Below are 17,624 nucleotides of genomic sequence, written 5' to 3' on the forward strand. Positions count from 1 at the left end.
GTAAACCAGTCCATGCCATTCCATATTCCCATGATTGCTTAGATTCGGAAGATTCTTGCTTTTTTCCAGAAGTTCTAAGATTAAGAATAGAATGAGGATTTAAAAATACTTTATGAGTCTGCTGCTCTTTAGGGGTCACCTCCCCCACGCCACTCAGCGTGTACCCAGGTGGCGATAGGGGAACGCCATACAGGTATGTAGACCACCTCCATAAGAGGCACAGACCAAGGGGGACCTTGTCCCTTGGGGTCCATAATAGAAACTGGGGCACCCTCGCCGGGGGCCTTAAATAAAGGCGGAGGAGGAAGAAGGCCCCTAAAATGTACACTCAGAAGGGTCCACCGACGTGTCCACGCGTCCCTTGAGTTAAAAACCTTCTCCCAGTTGTGGGTTAAATTGCATGGTGACGCAGAAAACCATCGTTGGAGTATCCTCTATAGGAGGACAACTGCGACAGGGCGTAAGATCCAGATCTATGGACAACAGCCTCTGCAAAGGGATGCATCTACCCTTTCGGTGCACCTGCAAGAATGGGGACCTTACGGTCAACTCTATTCCCCCTTGAGGAATGGCGTCCCTCGAGGAAATTATAGCCTAGTAAACGACACAGCATTCGCACAGGATTCTGATTAATGGATAATTTTTCTGGGCTTGGTCTGTTTTGACGGGCGTTTTTGGGCTGAAAAACCTGTTTCTAGCTAATTTATCTACTATGAGTTGCCTCCCCGTAGTAGCATAATATTTGTAGACATGAATAGATAATGAGTCAGAGGCAATAAGCTTGAGACTGTCTGTGCAGGATTTCGACTCTTGTTAATAGAAGAGCATAGCCAAGTGCTGAAAACCATGTTATGACCAAGATGGGCCTAGGATTGCACAAAGCCTCCATTCATACTGGAGGCCCCAGGCACTTCTTGCTGTCCAGTTCTAAGCCAGCTTAAGCGCTTCGGTGTAGACTTGAGAAGATATGTTATCCCCGTCCTGCAGTGGTATCCGGGACCATTGCTTTTCCTTAGGCCAAAATAATTCCAGTGATTTATAGAACATGAAAATTGGAACTTAGAATGTTAAGACGTTAAAAAATGACTATCGTATCGACATTTTGACTGAAGAATTCAGCGATTCTAACCGGACTTATAAGGAGTTTCAGAAACTCATATACTAGGGGTAGGAAGCATGAAATTAAGCGATGTGCATTTGTTTACTCAGGCAGGAAGGATGGAGTACATAGATGGGGAGTAAGGCTCATGATGAGTAAGGAAGCTGCTAAGTCTTGTTTAGACTGAGAAGGTATTAATAATAGAATACTAATTGCTCATTTTATGACTAAAAAGTTCAAGGTATCAGTTACAGTAGTATATGCCCCTGTAGAACCGACTGACGGAGATACTAGTGACTCAGATGAATTTTACTTACAGTTACAGGAGCAAAAAGACAGGGTCTCAGGTAAAAATATACTGTTTTTACTAGGAGATTTTAACGCCTAGGTCGGTAGAACTAGGGATAGATATTATCATAGCCTAGATAAATTTGGTGTAGGAAAAGAAAACAGTAATGGCTACAGACTTTTGTAATTTTGCAGGTATAACAATCCAGTAATAATCAATGCGATGTTTGGGCATAAAATGGCCAATGAGTTAACATGGTATTCACGTGATGGTAAGACAGCAAACCTTATTGAATGAATGAATGAATTTTATTAATAACCTGTCTTAAAAGACAGAGCACAAACAAGAAAAGAAAGAAAAAGCAAAACAGAAAGAACTACATAATAACATAACTATTTGAGAAGGTGGGCCCACTCATGATCCAGAAGCTCTAGTCTTTTCACATAATTCTGAATTACCTCCTCCACGGCCCTCAGAGACTCAGCAATTCCATATTTCGCAACAATATGGCAGTTTCTAACAACCCCCATATTGATTATGTTATTGTAAACCAAAGACTAGCAGGATCAATACAAGATACTAGGGTATATGGGAGTGCTGTCATTGATGTTAAAAGTAAATATCACAATCTAGCAGTATCTAGTGTTAACTTAAAGCTGAAGGTTCGGAAGTGTAACTACCTTCCGGGAAGTTATGATGTTGGTAGACTCCAGGATGAAAATTTGAGAGAAACTTTCCAGGAACAGTTGAATATTAAACTTAAGAGTTTAAAATTTGACAGTGTGGGAAATGGTTGGAATAATTTCAGAAACATAATTTGTGAAGTTGCTGATGGTGTCTTAGGGAAGAAAGTTAGGACTTCAGCTAAAAATATTAGTGAAAAAGATTTATGTTCAATAGAGAGGAGAAGGGGCTTGTATAAGAATTATCTGACTGATAGATCATATGAAAACAAAAAGAATGTAAAGAAAGTGAAGAAAGCCTTAAAAAATGAACTAAGGAGGTGTTAAGCGGAGGCCATGGATAAAATCGCCGAGGACGTGGAAGATGCAGCTAAACAGCTGCAAAATTGCCGAGGATCTGGAAAATTGCAGCTAGACATTATCATAGTAAAATACTGTACTGGCATGTTAATAAATTGAGAGGGAGTAGTCAATCTGAACTTGTCCCAGTTAAGGATAGAAACAGGACCACAACTAGTGATATGGAAAGAATTAAAGAGGGTTGGATAGAACATTTTGAGAATGTGCTAAACCGAGATAGAGTTGCAGGAAAAGATATAGAGGAAATAAAAAAGTTTGTGATACATTGAATGTGAAGGAAGATTTGTTTTGTGGGTAAGTATTAGCGACAGCACTATAATGATTGAAAGATAATAAGGGTCCACGGTGCTAATAATGTGGTAAATAAGTTTCTTAAATATGTTGGCTCTGATGTTAGAAATAAGTTACTGAAGATTACGAAGAGGATTTTTGAAAAAAAGGAAGTACCTAAAGATTTTAGGAAAACCTTAATTAAATCAGTGTATAAGAAAGGTGATAACAGTGAGTGTTGTAATTATCGAGGCATTAGTCTCGTCTATATAGGTAACAAATTACTTAGTAGTAGAATACTAATTAGACTGAGATATGCAGTAGACAAAGTTATAAGAGAAGGACAATGCGGTTTTAGAAAAGGAAGAGGATGCGTCGACCAAATTTTCACTCTTAGGTTAATAATTGAGAAGTGCCTGAGTTGTGAAACATCTTTGGTCCTCAGTTTTATAAATTATGAGCAAGCGTTCGATTCTGTTTATAGAACAGCCTTAGCAAAGGTCTTATCCTTGTATGGTATACCAGACAAATACATTAAAGTGATTAGTGCGATGTACGAGAATAACACTGCTGCGGTTAAGGTAGGAAATGCGGTTAGCAGCTGGTTTTGTATTAAATCAGGAGTTAAACAGGATTGCTTTCTATCCTCCTCTATAAGGATAATTTTGATGGACTTTGTCTTAAGGAGTACAGGAAAGGCAATATGAGACCACGGAAACAGATGGAAAGAAAGTACTGTCCTGGATTTGAACTAGTCTAAGGATTTATGCTTCCTAGATGACAATGTGAGTAATATGAACCCGCTTTAACATGCTATATGAGCTCGAGGTGTAAGGGTAGGTTTAAAACTTAGTATTAATAAGACTAAGTCACTGAGGCTAGGAATAAGGGAAGATGAAAAGTTGACGTTGGGTAGCGAAAAGATTGATCAAGTGGGCAGCTTCATTTACCATGTTAGTGTTATTAGTAAGGACGATGGGAACAGTGAAGATGCTCAAAGTACAATAGCTAAGGCTCGGGGTGTTTTTTCACAGTTAAAAGAAGTTTGGAAGAATGGGAAGATAACTCTGCAAAGCAAGATTAGAATATTAGAAGCTACTGTGATGACAGTAGTCACATATGGCTCGGAAGAATGGGCGCTCCAAAAAGCGGATGAAGATTGGCTAGACGTTTTCCAGAGAAATGCCTACGGTGTCAGATTGTTCTGGACACCCGGCTTACTAACCGTATTTCAAACAGTAGGCGGTACGACAAATGCGGTTCAGTCCCGCTTTCTAGGGGTATAATGAAAGAAAGGTTGAGAGGGCTAGGGTACGTTCTGTGGATGAAGGATGATAGATTGCCGAAGATTGTCCTTTCCGGTCAACCGTCTTGGGGTAAACGGAAAGCACGTCGTCCTCTTCTGGAGTGGGAGGATATCATAAAGAAATATTTATTTGAAATGGTACCTTCCTGGGAGGGCGTAATTAGGGAGGTTTTGAATAGATTAGGACGGAGGAGGAGCATGCGCAGCTGTGTTAGCTTCAGGCTGCTTGGTGCTGCGGTGAGTTGTTAGTAGTAGTGGTAGTAGAAATTAATGAATGAATGAATGAATTTATTAACCCGTCAAGTTTAGACAAGCAACAAAGACGGAGCATAAATAAAAGGAAATAAAAAATGAAAAACGAAAATACGCTTCAACAGAAACAATAATGAAAAAGAAAGAAAAACAAAAGAAGACACTTACACTTAAACTAACAAGGAGAAAAGAAAATTCACATTACTGATGAAAACTACTGCGCTAGTTTGGGCCACCACTGATGAGTTTGATGATTATTATTGAATTTAACAATCTGTTCTTCCGCCGCTTTCAGTGGATCCGTGATATTGTAAATCCTGATTATTTTTTTATTCCTGGTCCAAGGTGGGAGTCTGAGTAAATATTTTGCAAACCGAAAAAAGTGCTGCGGATTTTATTTTTATCGGTTTGAGTAAATATGTTCCAAATAGGTGTACAGTATAGAATGTGAGGTGTTGCAATCGCATTGTACAATGTGGCAAGGATGGATCTATTGAAACAAAGTTTTGCCTTGATAAATGTCGCATAAGCAGTTCAAATGCGGCGTTGTATATGTGAAAGTAGAAGCTGACGTGTGTGTTTAATAGAAGTGTCAATCGGGAGTCCACGGTAGGTTATGTGGTTAGACATTTTGATTGGCATGCTGTCAAGAGAGATGTTAAGATTTTGGGTTTCATCTTTCCAATAAAACAATACAACCTCCGATTTTTCAGGATTAAATTCAAGTCCAATCTTAGCAAATCAGTTGCAGCGTGCGACTCACATTCAGGATGTCGTCTGCGTAGCAGACCAACGACAAGTTTATAGCCTGCAAAATATATGATGATGGGCATTGTGCTTGAGCATCCAGGATGAAATTGTTGAACAATTTGAGGGATGTTATAGCTCCTCGTCTGGCTCCTTTTCTTGTCAGGATCAGTCGTTCACGTGGTGAGGGGGTGAAAATTTATCTATAGGCAATTTCAGCTGAACTTTAAGACCCGAATACATATCACGCAATGCCATGATAGTAGCGCGGTTTACCCCTCTTTTTGCTGCAAAAAGAAGCATTGCAGCGTGTATTAAAGAATCGAAAACCCTGCGTTTGTCATGTCCAGCTAGTATTAGGCTGTCTCCACTTCTATCTGCATCAGTAAGGGCATAAGCCATAGCTGCAAGAGCATCTGTACTTCCCACACGAGGCTGGAAGCAAAACTGATTAGGAGTCAGATAACATTTTTCTGTTAATTCATAAATAAAATCAACTCGAACAGCTTGCAGAGAGTAGTGAAGACAGTAATAGGGCGAAAGGATGAGCACTGTATGGACAGTTTGCCTTTCTTCGGTATTGGTGTTAGATCCCTAACTCGGAAAGTAGACGGCACCACTCTCTGAGTAAAAATCATCTGCACAAGCAGTTGTATATGATTTTGGAGCTGAGCTCCCCCATGCTTGAGATGCATTGCACTTATACGATCAATCCCGAAAGACAGTTTTCGCTTCAGGTGTTTAATAGCACGTTCAATAGCCGACAGAAGGACGGCAAAATCATTAGGAGGCATCCCAGCAAGAAATGTATTTAATTCCTGCTCAAACTTCCGCTCCCAACCCGCATCCGGAGACGAGAACTCCGACTCGAAGTGGGCATATCACTCTGACGCTGGGATTTAAATAATTTGAATTTATTGTAAATTAAAAATGTATCCTTCTAAAGCAAGCTTGATGCTGTTTGCAACAAAAGGTCTTATAAGACAGATATTGTAAAAAAAATAACGCACCCTGCAACATCTATGTGCTTGCTAAAAATGGGTAGATGTCACTTTCTCTTTCTTTCTGTCTCTCTGAAGCACCTTGCGACACGTTTGTGCTTACTGAAAATTGAATGTGCTTACTCTTCTTATCTCTTTGAAATATTAAAAATCACACAAATTTCTAAGAAAAGCTCCATGTCTAGGGAAAACAAAAGCCCGAAGCAGCTTGTAACACGTAAGTGCTTACTGAAAATGGGTAGGCATCTCTTACTCTCTCTATAGTTTCCACTCAAATTTCTCTCTCTCTCTCTCTCTCTCTCTCTCTCTCTCGCTCTCTCTTTCTCTCTAAAATACAAGAAACCACACAGGAAAATGTCCATTTTTTGGTTGGGGGAGAGGCGAAGGAGTCCAAAGCCGCTGCCACACGCACGCGCCTGCCAAGAATGGGTTTTAGTATTAAACACTGAAATAAGGCTCAATATGAAAAACTATTTTAAGGACTTAGTCGGGGTCAATACTGAAAATGATCAAAAATTGCCCATTTAAATTCAGTACGTGATGGTAGGCTTTTTAGTTCGAGAGTTGAATAAATTCTGAGACCACACTGGCTAAACATGACTTACCACAAAAAAAATGAAGAATAAAAAAATAAGTAAAAAAAAGACAAAATCAAACGATGGTGGTTTTCAAAAAGCGAAAAAATCAAAAAGAATCAAGAATACATTGGCAAATACATACTTCTGCTTAGCCGTACTCATTTCAAAATAAAATAAATTAATCTTGGTACTGGTACGTTATATGGACACTTTTATATATTGTACATGGAAACCAGTCACGGAATACCCGTCAGACAGGCTATTCTCAAGAGATCGCTATACATAAATGACTGCAAAGCCGTTGTTTCTCAATGAGTTAAAATATTTAAACGATTGTTTTTTGGGGTTTAAGAAGGAAAAAGGTAAGGTTAGGTTACGTATTTAATATATGCTATGCTTTACCCACCCCCCCCCCCACCACCCCCTAATGTGCAAATATATAGCTCACATTTGTTTATAAACTATTATATATTCATCCTATATTATTTTATTTCATTAGCATTAACCAAACTTGACTTTTTAGAAGTGTCCATATAACGCAACAGTACCTTAATCTTTTCGAGTCACCTGAGCAGAAGGAAAAAATTACTCGGGAAAAAATGCACACCCCAGAGCCTGTTTTGCTAGATTTCTGAATATTGATGGCTGTTTCATAAATATTCTTCTTATATCTCCTTTCTTCTTCTTTTGTTTTCTGCTTTTTTGTTCTTTCTTCCTCAATTTGGATATTTCAGCAAACGTTTTAGTCAATCCCAGAGGCTCCATTTCCTACTCATATCTGTTATATAAATATTTTCTTTGGGACCTCTTCCTTGATCACCACTTATCTCCACAGAGAGATGTTCTCTGGGCATGTCTAAATTATCTTGGTTGATTTTAACGCCCCAAGGGGATTTCTAAGAGTTAGTAAATTCAGCAGAATATAACGCCTTTAATTTAATCAAAGAGTTTGGTTGAAATTAGAAAACTCAAGTGCAAATTGTGAAATAAAATCTTAAGGCTCGGGCTCATCCGTCTATATCTTATAAGCTCTTGCAAAAATTCACTATAATTTTTTAACATTCTCCGTTTTGAACCTTTCCTCGTCAAAATCCTCTCTCCCCCAACAAGAAAAATCTTTGGCACCTACCAGCAAAAGTATCCACGTTTTATCTGTCCCAATAAAATCGGTGTCCACCTCATATTCGTTTTTGAAACTACCCATACCACCCCTACCCATATTATAAAAAGCTATCCTAGTTTTGTGATTCATTTTCTATTCCAGAAAAAATTCTTTTCATATTTTTTCGGAAAACTCTCATGTGGTAATTTATGTTGCACATATTCATTTTTTGTACCATGAATCCAGTGGTAATTTTAGGGGGTAGGGCAGAGGGGGCACTTGTCCTGAACGCAGAAATTTTACGGACTCACAATTTCGAATATATAATTTTATTGCTACTATTACTACTAACAACTCACCGCAGCACCAAGCCGTCTGAGGCCAACACAGCTATGCACGCTTCTCCTCCATCTGAAGCTATTCAAAGCCTCCCTTTTTACACCCTCCCACGAAGTTCCCATTTCCTTTAAATCTTTCTTTATGACGTCCTCCAACCCCAGACGAGGACGACCTGCTTTCTGCTTAGCCCTAGACGGTTGGCCAAAAATAACGATCTTCGGCAATCTGCCGAATCTGACGGTTGGCCACCTCAACCTTTCTCTCACTATAGCCCTACGAAGCGAAAATTTCGTAATTTATGAAATTTCGAATCCGAAAGCAAATTAAATCCAAAATTATCATTTTTTCCATATCTTCGTCACCATTTCTTGAAAATATAAATATATGTAACAATAAAAGTGATATATTGTGATGATTTAGATCCCGTTCTGTTGCTCCATGAACTTCAAGATGTAAAAAAAAAAATAATTCAACACAGCCAGACTTCGTTATGGAAACCTATAGATGAGTTAAAATTAATCTTGCAATACGGAAGTGAAGGGGTCCTTGCAAACATAAGGGTTTTCTATAAAATAATATTAGCGATTGCAGTGTCGGTGGCCAGTAATGAGTGGTTGTATACCTTAAACCTTAGATCCTCTAGAGCCACGAATGGCGCAAAGGGTGTCTAGGAAACCTCGCCAGAATCACGGAGCTGAGCTACAGCCGTGACGTCCTCCAACTGGGGTTGAAGAGACTTCTTCCTCTACTCGGATCCTGTTTCTACTGCCATCACAAGGCGTGTCTTGATCGATCTTTTTGGGGCCTTCCTTGATAGCACTACTTGTAAAATGTACATGGAAGCTGATCCTCTAGCATACAAAGGACGTGGCCAAATTACGTCTATCTCCTGCGTTTCAGAAGGACAGTAACTAAGTGTTGACAGGTTGGCAGACGAAATTCAATATTTATGACATTTTTCTGTCACGTTATGTTCAGTATTTTTCTAAAGCAGATGTTTTCAAAGGCTAGGACGTGTTTTACTACTTGAACATTTAGTTTCCAGCATTCACTTGGAAAGAGGAGAACGGACATGACATTACGGTTCATGAGGCGGAGCTTCAAGCGCATAAAGTATTTCCTACTGTGCCAGATTGGTTTCAACTTATTAAAAACCGATGTAGCTTGTCCAATCCTCTTTTTGATTTCGTTGATTTTCTTTTTCCCCATTATAATCAAACCAACTCCCGAGGTGCTTAAATCCGTTGACTGTTCATTTACTTTATCTTTGCATTTTAGTATCAGCGGAGAATCAAATGCAGCCATGCTTTTTGTATTACTGACATTCGCTGCAAGCTCCAATTTTGGCCTTTTCATCCATGGCGTCGAGTAGCAGCTGTAGTCACTGTTTTGTTTCTTCGAGAAGAACAATTTCGTCAGTGAAGTCCACGTCAGAGATCTGTCAGCTGCAAATCTTCACTCCAGATCCTGAAGAAATCCTTAGAATGTTGTTCACTACAATAACAAACAGGAATGAGGTTAGGACACATCCATTTTTGACACCAGACTCACCATCTTCATAGACTGTGATTATCATTTTGAATAGTTTATCAGGTACTCCGTAATAACTCAAAATCTTCCATAAAATATTTCGACCAACCGGATCGAATGCCTTTTCAAAATCGGTGAAGAGTATGTATACTTTGTGTTTGTCTCATTCCCTGTACTGTTCGATCATTGGTTTTAGAATGGAAATAAGATCAGAGCAAGACCTACCAGGCCGAAAGCCGTGTTGCTCTTCCCTGAGGTGTAAGTCTAGGACGTTCTTATGCGTTGTAACATGAGTGTGGCTGGTATTTTACTAGGTAAAGACGTTAAGTTGATGCCCCTCCAGTTGTCACAGATTAGCGCATCGTCCTTCTTGAAGAGGTTGACAAGTATGGCCCTGGTCCATCCTTTTGGACTTTTTCGTTATTCTAGATGACAACAAAGAGAGTAGTTCAAAGTGTTATGTAAGCTCGAAGGGATGTCTTCAGCATCTCTGCTGTGATCCCATTGACTCCGGATATACGTTCATTTTTTAACCTTTTCACAGGTGTTGCCACCTCTTTGGTATTCGGGGGGGGGGGGGTCAGTACCTTGTTAGTTATTAAGAAACGTCAGACCAATTACGGACCATAGTCAGATCGACTATGGGCCAGAAGGAACTAAATGACTTAGTGTTAAGGAGTAGAGAACACGAAGAATTAGAAACAATTAATTGAGATGACATAATCAATAATTTTGCAGAGGCTAAAGAAAGAAAAGTCAGATTTAAATAAATAGAAATTTCTTTTAATGAATGAATATTTTGTTGCAATTTGGCCTGAAAATTGTGGGAGACAGGGATGGGGCACTAATCAAGATTTTTCCCGGACACGAAAGAGGCCAGAACCCCCCACTGTATGAATCCCTTTGTGATAAGTTTTCTAATGGCAAACGAATTAGCAGTGAAATACAGTTTTTAATCCAAGTGAGTTTAACAGGGCTTCCATTCTCTACTTCACGGCGTGTCTCTATTTAAAAGAAAAAATAATAAAAAAAATCGCTGATTTCTAGTGATTGGAGAAGACAAGAGAAGGGAAGAGGATACATTTCCCTGGGATTTCCTTAAGATGTACTTCTACGTAGAAGCAAGGTCTCAAATTGCAATTTGAACATTTTTGTTTCTGCATGAAAGAGTATCCTATTGTCTCTAGATGTTACAGATACAGCACTTATGTATTTCACAATAATGGCTCGTTCAAATATTAAGGAAAATGACAAGATTTTTTTCTATGAGAAGTTTTCTATAAAGTTTTAGTTACATTATAAAAGGATTAAAAAAAAAGAAATTTCTGTTTAATTCTTTTTAATACATTTCATACTTTAGAAGTTTAATAGCAAGTGATGGGGGGGGGGTGGAGTAGCCAGACTTCTGTGCCAGGGGATCGTCCATTTTTCAATTGTTTTGCCGCCATACAAATCTCTGTGGTATCCGGAGGGTCTATGTTGATTGGAAGGTTTAGTAGCGGTATATCAGGGATCATTGGTGGCTCTAGAGGAGGAGGACGGTTTAGAAGCGTCTGAAAACGGTCTAAGGAATGGCTGAGGGTATTAATTTGAAACTTCCAGGGTATTTTGAGGGAGATGTTGACAGTGACGCACTCAGAAAATAATTATGTGGGGAGATGAACGGGGGTCCCTGGGCCAACCAACAGAAACTTTAAAATTCTTTAGAAAAATTTTATTTTAAGGCATTACTTTAGGTTTATTTTAGCTCTTTGAATGCAAGTTTTGAACAGGGACTAAGGAATGAATAATAAAACCGAGTAGATTAAATAAAATTTAAAAACAGAATGTAATTTTTTTTAGGGTGGGGGGTTATAACCCCCCCCCCCCGTGCGTGCACGCCTGGATGTTGAATCACACCTCCGAGATGACTGGAGACTTTTTGTGGATGCCCTAGGTGCCTCTGGAGGCACAGGAGGAACTAAGGTCTAAAGTAAACCTCTCAGCATTTCCATGAAGTTTCAACTTAATACCCGAAGGTTTTTTGAAGATCCAGGATTAAACATGCCCGCTTTGCCCATAAAAAACCTTATATGTAAACAATGGGCAGCTTGCATAACTTACAGCCCACTGGGAGGAGGGGTTGTCAACCATAAAGTCATAGTTCTTTGACCTTCAGACTATTTTGAACAAATTAATATCTCAAAATTTTGATCAAATGTGTGTTGGGGGGGGGGGGGAAGAGAGATTTTCTTCAGATCACTTTTGACTCAGAAAAAGAGCACTAGAACCTTCAATTTCAAATCAAAGAGCCCCCTTCGAAGTTTATACAACCTCCATTCGATGTAAAGTAACTCTGAAAAAAATAGTAATAAAATGTAATGAAGTCTTATGGCTCTTTACTATAAACAACGCTTGAGCGTTACCTCTGATAATCTAAAACAGTTTGAAAGGCTGAGTTTAAATTTATATTTGTTGTTCCTTTAGCCTAAAATTAATCTTGTATTGCATTTCCAAAACTCAGTTTAATGTATAGATTAGGTTATCCACAGTTTTTAGATTATCATTAAAAAAAAAACTTTTCTGAAAAAGAAGTTTTTCAAAGAAAAAAAAGATATACTTAAAACTGAACACGAACACAAATGAAGTCATATAATAATTCAAATTTAAAAACGATCAGAAGTTATTTTCAAAGAATACTTGAAATCCAACTAACAGAAATTAAAATAAATGATTGATACCAATATTTAGGTATTATACACTGATATAGATAAATATTAAATCCTAAACCAAGTAAAAAAATAAAATAAATGTTCAAATCAAACTTAATTCGAACAGAAATTACGGTTCTATTTTATTATCTGTAACACAGGCGAGAAGTGAAGTTTGGTTAATACTAATGAAATAAAACAAAATAGGATAAAAATATAATAGTTTAGAAAAAAATTTCGGCTATATATTTGCAGATCAGGGGGGTGGGTTAAAGCATAAAATATATTAAATATCTAAATTATCACCTTTCAAATCTAGCAAGTTCAAATGAAAATATCCCATGCAGATATAATCTAAACTATTGCAGGACATACAAGACATGAACAGACCTAAACCTTCAATAAATTCGTCCAAGCCTGTGCTTGGCGGCTTATGGACCAGGCAAATAATTATTTTATCCTTTTTAATATCTAATTCAACACAAAAACTCTTGATCTTTCCTTCAATACAAACAATCAAATCATTTCATATAGAATAATTCAAATACATCTTTACCAAAAATCCTAGGCCACCACAATTCAGAGACTTTCGATTTTTTACCTCCAATGAATAACCTGGGAAAAAAATGACGAAAAAGACATGTTTCGCAAACAACAATTAAATCAATATTCTGTGAAAAATCTTTAATAAATTGCAGAACATCGAGATACCCAGGAGTCGAGTTAATTTTCTAGACAAACTTAAAATAAACTAAAATAAGTACAAAGAGGAGTTTGGCTGCTCCCCCATCTCCCTCCCATGACCATAGAAGTTCTAAGGCCTATTGTGTCATTTTCAATTTACGGAAAATAGAATATATTACAAACATTTCTTCAGCACACTTTTCAAAATGCCTGCCAATGACGTAACAGGCTTTAGAATTTTTAAGGTTAGGAGACGGGGAAGAGTACAGCAGCCAAAGTCCTGTTTCTAGTATTTTTTTTTCTTTATTTTAAAGTTTATTTTTTAAAATAATAAACCCACCTCCTCTCCTCTCAGTGACGATAAATTTCAAATTCAAAATACATCTAAGTTTAACTTTAGACGTCACCTACTCTTTTTATTCACTAGTAGCCGAACTGGACACACTTCAAGTCACCATATAAGTATTAATCGTAATTAATTTGTTCGTTTTGAACTTGATTTGGATATTCGTATAAATTTTTTATTTCGTTTTAAAAGTTTATTTATTCATGTATATTTCATTATGAATATTCGTAAATTTGACGTGATCGCATATTTTAATTTCTGTTCGTTTGGGTCTCATTTATTGTTAGATAGTAATCTTAAGTCGTTTTGAATTTTAATTATTGTGGGAATCTATTTTTGCTGGTCTGAAGTTTAGTATGGCTTTTTACTTTCCTTTGAAAAATTAGTTTTTCGGAAAATTTTAAAAATTTAATAACTAAGAAACGGGGAACATCGTATGCTAAATTTTAGACTGAGCTTCGAATGCTCAATAAAATAAAAACTTTCTAAACGAAAAACAAGAAAAAAAGAATTAATTAAAACCAGTAGCTCAGTTTATATCAAATTTCAACACCTTAGATTTTGTATTATCTAAAACTAAATCTTAAGCTAAACTTTTGAAGATAATAAGAAAAGAATGTTTAGGGTAGAGAAAGCATGAAAATGCTAATATGGATACTGCACCGTAGATTATTTTAGATTTCCACAACTTCAGTCTTTTATAAGAACGAGCCAACTCTATGGCTTTTTCCGTTTTTCCTTGAAATAGATAAAAGTAAATAGTTTATAAAAATAGCGATTAATGGCAAGTATGTATTACTCATTCCAATGGCAGCCTTACAATAGAAAAAAAAACAATTCGAACGATTCAGAAATAGAAAATACAACTGCGAATTCAGCACCTAAATTACCTTAAATGGCAGCACCCTCAGGTTTATTGATAACCTAAAAACAGTAGATAGTCCAGTTATTTATTATAGTGTATTTATAACAAACATTCACAACAAATGAAAATGTGAAACACAAATGCAAATCTATATTCCACACCTCAGATTAAAGGTCATTTTCAGAGTATTCTCATGTGAATTATTATGTTTTCATGCAGAAGAGAACTTCATAGGATTCCAACGCCCGTAATTAATAGACGGGAATTGTAAGAACTAATGTTCATTCCATGTAAATGATAATTACAGTATATAGAATACAATCAAACAAAACAAGATAAGCGAGTATTGTAGTCTATAGGGAAGGAGAAATTTGAATAGTCAGAACCAAAGATGGAAATACATTAAATTTAAAAAAACAAATCAACCATATCTGGAGATCTGTGTACTTTTACATTGGGGCAATATTAATGATAACCTGAGCATTTTCAGTTCATATTTAAGGGGGTGCAATCTCTAATGGGAATTTTCGTGAGAGGATAGAAATATTATAAGCTAGCCGAAGGTTTTTTGGCGACGCATTTAGGGCCAAGCGAATAGTAGGTCGTCCCCAAATGGGACGAGAAGAGAACAGAAGAAAGAGGGTAAAGAGTAAAGCCTCGAATAGATTGAGATGGAAAAGCGTGCAAAGTTCTGGTGGCCTCAAGCAGGACCGTATCTAGGATTTTTTTTTTCAGGGTGATGGGGCTTACAAAAAAAAATCCGATGGAAGATTACAAAAAAAAAAAAAACACTTTAAAAACGCATCAAAAGTTGTTTATGTTCATTTTGTTATGCTTTCACGAGTAGGAAAATCATTTCAGAGGAGAGGGGTTCAAACCCCTAACCCCCCGGATGCGGCTTTGGTCTCAAGAGGCTGGATGTTACAGTGAATTGTTAGTAACACTGGTTGTAGTAGTTGGAATATGCTTTTTTAATACCGTTTTTTTAGGTGGAGTCTTGAGTCTGCTATTTATTACCCTGGCCGCTGACTGCGTAGCTTTAATGCTAATCGACTGATGATCTGTTACCTGCCTTAGAGGACTGTCTGTAGAACTAGTTTTGGAAGTCGCAATCATATTATTTTAAATACATTGTCGAATGAATCCATTGAGGTAACTTAATGGATTGAATCAAAGAGGTCATGGGTTCAAATCCCCTTAATGGTAGATTTCTCATAAATAAGAGTTTTTTTTGTATCTCTATGTTTTTCTTTTACCACGCAGAATAGATGTAGAAAAAATAAAAAATAGTGTGTTTAAAGCGAACATACATAATATAGAGGAATTTAAAAATATTCTTTTAAACCATTGTATTTGCAAAATGTAAAATTAACCAAAATGGGTAAATAAAGAACCTAATGATTTCTTCCGAAAAAAAAGAGTTAAATAGAAGTGAGTAAGATAAATCAAACATTATGTAATATGAAGTTTGGAAAAACAAATTCTTAAGCCAAAGTAAATAGATGGTCTATGTTTATGTATTTCATGTTTACACATAGAAATCTAAGTTTAAACTAAAATTATTTACTTATGTAATTAAAATAAAGCAAATTTTTAAGTCGATTTGGTTGGTTTACAAGATTTAAATAAAATAAAAAATAACTGCCTCTCACTGCAATAAGGGATGGGAAAAACTGTATTAGTTCTCCAAAGTCAAACATATGTTGAAAGAAGAGGGCTTTTACTCGGCAAGTGATGTCATGTAAAACAAATATAGCTTTAATGTTACTGCCAAAATTTATGTTCACATGTTTCGTGCTCCTCGTATAGAAAAATAGAAGTTTTTTATTGGATTTCTTGTAAGTACCTTAGGGAATATTATCTTTTCCTTCTAACATAGAGGTGAAGTTTACTATTGTTCAAAACAAAACTCACTTACGTTTATAAGTTCTTGAAAAGTAATCAATCCTAGACAGGAGACCTTATATTCCGGTCCTCTCTGATCCTTTTCCTTGTTTTTCCACAGAACAGTTATTACCACCCTTATAAATTTGTGTTACATGTGACAGGATCCAATTATATTGATTCCTGTTAAGATTGGCTTTCTTAGATTTAAAAGACAGCCAAGCCATGTCTTCCAGAGCCATTCCATGTGGCTTGATTCAGCTATATTTCTGCATAGTATTCGCAACAAAAATGTTGTTACATTAATGATATTTTTGGAAGTAATCAGTCACGGCTGTATCCAGGGTAGGCTGGGGTTTTGTCCCCGCCCCCCGCCGAAATGTCTATCTGAATCGTAAAAGCGTAAAAAAATGAATATAAACAAATTTGTATACGTTTTGAGGTTTTTGTATCCCCCCCCCAACAAAAATATCCTTTGGTACCCTCTCCCCGCCCCGAGAAAAAACCCTGGATACGGCCCTGTAATCAGTTCTAAGGAGCAAAAAATTATTTTCCCCCCTTAAGTATAAAGAAGAAATTCCCCTAATCTCTTGCATTTTCTCACTATTTTGCTAGAAGGACTAGCAATTATTTTGGGAATTAAAACGAGGTCATTTTTTTAAGGTAACCTGTCTTGACTTTTTTCTACAATTAGCCATGTCTTGATGCCTTCTGCAAAATACTTGATTTTAATTCATTTGGGAGGTAATCAATCCTAAACGGAAAAAAAATCTTATATTCTACTTTTCCCGAATAATTTTTCACGTTCTGCTTTTTGGAGCAGCAGGTTTTCAAGACTCCTAAGTTTTCGAAATATAATCAATTATAAGCTGTTACTATTGCTAATACTACCACAAGTCACTGCATCACCATGCAGTGCACGCTCCTCCTCGCCCCAATCAATTCAAAGTTATAATTTATTTTAAATCTTTACTGAAAACTTCGTCCCACTTTCATTCTGGGACGACCTGATTTTCGTTTGAGTTCATTTTAAATATTTGAACATAATTGAATATCTTATTTTGTTTTTTTCTCTTATACTTTTTTTTATTATATGTTATTCTGAGGACTAAAGCTTCAAAACTCTCTCTGACTTGTATCGCTTCTGCCAGGTCCCAGTTTCACTAACGACACTTTTCTGAATTTTCTGTAGACTATGTTCCACAGGTTCATAAAAAGTCTAGCCATGTTTTCCAGTTGCTTATTTGTTACGCTCCAATTCTCTATAGCAAATTTTGATCAAGAAGATGCTCCAACGAAAGTTTTGGATCGAGTCATTTGCATATAAAACTGCAGCTTGTCTTTATAAAGAATTTGCATTTCGAAGTTAGAAGTTGACAAGCTTATCATCAATGAAATTATCAAATCGGCATACCAATTCCGATGTTCTGATTAATTTTCTCTCTTAACAAAGATGGGATAAAAGTTTTACTTGATAAAGTACAAATAACCGCTAAGATAGTTTAAAGTATTCATCTAACATTTTAAATAAAGGATAATTCTACTGAGGAAAAAATGAGATAAAAATAGCGCCTCCTTTAATTGTTAATTAAATCAGCA

This window comes from Artemia sp. Qi Xiang Cuo, chromosome 8, assembly GCF_049724085.1.
Source record: "Artemia sp. Qi Xiang Cuo chromosome 8, ASM4972408v1, whole genome shotgun sequence".
Taxonomy (NCBI): Eukaryota; Metazoa; Arthropoda; class Branchiopoda; order Anostraca; family Artemiidae; genus Artemia; species Artemia sp. Qi Xiang Cuo.